Here is a 2,755-nt window from a genome sequence, read left to right as displayed (position 1 = left end):
AAACTATCTTAAGTGCAGCATCTGCCGGAACAGATGGTGTTTATTTGCTCCCCCACTGAGCAAATTAGGCACAAGGCCGTTTTTAATGTGAGGTAAAAACCAGCTCCCCTAAAAGTAGGCAAAAAGGGGGCACTCTGGTTCCCAAAAATAATAATTGTCCCAGTATAGAGGGTTTCCCCTCCATTGACTGGTACAAATTATCTTAAGTGCAGCATCTGCCGGAACAGATGGTATTTATTTGCTCCCCCACCGAGCAAATTAGGCACAAGGCCAATTTTTATTGTGAGGAGTCAAGGGAGGGGGAAGGGAAAAAGGGGACCAGCTCCCGAGAGGAGGGAAATGGGAGCTGGTTAAAGGTCAGGCATGTGGGGTTGCCCCCACATCTGGTCTTTGCTAGTCATAGCTAGTCATAGCTTGCAGTATGTGCCGGAACAGATACTACACTTTGATCCCGGCCCGAAGGCCAAGAAAACAAAGGGATTGTAGGCGAAATATAGATTATATGTAGTTAGAATTCTTATTGAAGATTAAGAATAGAAAGAAGAAAAAATGAAATGAATTGAAAAAAAGGGAAAGTATTTATTTGTTTAAGAGGAGAAAAGGGTGGAAAAGGGAAATACGACAGTGTGAAAGGGGGGGGGCGAAAGGGATAATAACAAGGCCGATAGCCATTAGTCACGTGCTCTCGTGTAATGAATGAATGCGTGAATGTAGGGTTGACATGAAATTCTTAAAGATAAACTAAAATGACCGAAAAATGGGATGAAATGACTTAAATAAATAAAAAGTAAATGACTTAGAATGACTTTAATGAACTTAAGGATGAATTGAATGACCTTAAGAATGAATTGAATGCTTAAAAAATAACTGGAATCCTTAAAAAACTTGAACGATCTGGAGAATGACTTGACTGACTTTGAGACTTGGTGGTTGTAAAGTGGGTAATCATTTTAAATTAAATTAACGCAGAAAAGTGATCCTCCACTTTAAACAACAAGTTAGAAACATAAGTACAATATGTAGTAAGAACAGATACTACACATTGATGTTGGCCAAAAGGCCAAGAAAAGATTATAAAGCTAAGGAAAACATCTATTGACAACATACCTTCGATCTTAACCAAAAAGGTCAAGCACAAAAGTGTTACGGACCGACCGACCGACAGACCGACCGACAGACAGACCGACGGGCCGACAGAGTGACTTGTAGAGTCGCTTGCACGCGACAAAAAACGAAGATGAGTCTGACAAACACGTGTCAATCGGGGGCCGTAGTAATTTGTCGGTGTCAACAAAGTCATAATTCATGTAACGTTAATATCGGTTCAGTTTTTATTCAAGACTAGCGGGGGTACCCGGCGTTGCCCGAGTGTTTGTTTCCGGGACGTGGGGGGAGTTTTAAAAATGTTATGGTAGGTAAGTAGGAAGGATCAAACCCGGAGTCATGAGTAAAAGTAGGAAAATAAAGTGTGAAAAAAAACAAAAAAACATCTGCAACGTTAACAGTTCGGCCACCAAGAAAAGTCCATTCCAGTTGTTTAGGAAAAAAAAAAAAAGGACTACGGTAGGTCGGCGCGAACGTGAAAATATAATGTGAAATGTCCAGTACGTTAACCACTACGCCACAGAGAACTGCAGCTTAGTTTAGTGATTTTAAATAACTTTACATGAAAGAACTACGAAGCCAAACCGGTGTTCTTTTCTCAACTGTTCCTTGTGAACGATCCCCAAACGGTGCTAAGTGGTGGCAGGAGGAGGAGGAATTTATTAGAGAGAAAATATTTTACCACTTCCATTGATCTTAACCGATTTTGCCCGTGACTTCTCAGCAGAAAAAGTATAGAAATCTAAGATTATCGAGGAATTTGAGAAATAATAAGCCTATAACACACCTCAGATATTGTTCTGCCGTTTGTGCATATTATATTTGCATGAAATATCTTGATTTTTAATCCTATTAATGTCAAAATCAGACGGGAAAAAATGAGTTCATTTTATTTATATAGAAGATAAACTCTGGATATATGTTCTTTGGTTTTCTTTACATTACTGAAAAATAAAATAAGCTATAAGGATTCACCAAAATACATTAAGAAGAAAAGAAAGTTATGATCAAAAAAAGATCTAGAGACTAATTTGGCACATTTTACAGCAGTAAAATGTGCCAAATTATAATCATGTGTGTCTAGTGTTGTATATGAATTACAAAATATCTGATATTTCCACAAAACTTTTCACAATGTACAAGGATTAATTCATACGTGAAATATTAATAATCGTAACCTGTTTGCAAAAGAGGGGAGATATAGAGGGTACATGTAACATATGAGCAATATTTGGAATCAAGTCTCCCCTTGTTATTATTTCAGCAATAGCAGCACATTTTAATCTTCCCTCCATCAAGACCAGGTGTCAACGACGGATACTATTATTAGTATATATATATATATATATATATATATATATATATATATATATATATATATATATATATATACATATATATATAACACGGAAATTACATAATTGTCGATGCAATAATTTATTTCAACCTCATGGTATTTTCAAGCATCTAAACTAGACAATTAAATTTTTGATTACCATGTAATTGTCTAGTTTAGATGCTTGAAAATACCATAAGGTTGAAATAAATTATTGCATCGACAATTACGTAATTTCCGTGTTATATTCTTATGTTATTACTCTGCTTACCATATTGAGCTCTCATACCCGGATTTCCTCCTGAAATTATTCCA

General features: G+C 36.4%; 1 pseudogene; it reads right to left on the bottom strand.

The window, feature by feature from the left end:
- Positions 1 to 968: 968 nt before the first annotated feature.
- On the bottom strand, positions 969 to 1,072 carry LOC145264000 (U2 spliceosomal RNA; annotated as a pseudogene).
- Between the last annotated feature and the right edge of the window lie 1,683 nt (positions 1,073 to 2,755).

Source organism: Euprymna scolopes, chromosome 39, assembly GCF_053919585.1.
Source record: "Euprymna scolopes isolate OS-2025 chromosome 39, ASM5391958v1, whole genome shotgun sequence".
Taxonomy (NCBI): domain Eukaryota; kingdom Metazoa; phylum Mollusca; class Cephalopoda; order Sepiida; family Sepiolidae; genus Euprymna; species Euprymna scolopes.
The sequence above is the reverse complement of the archived record's forward strand: the minus strand, read 5'-3'. Positions and strand labels throughout refer to the sequence as shown.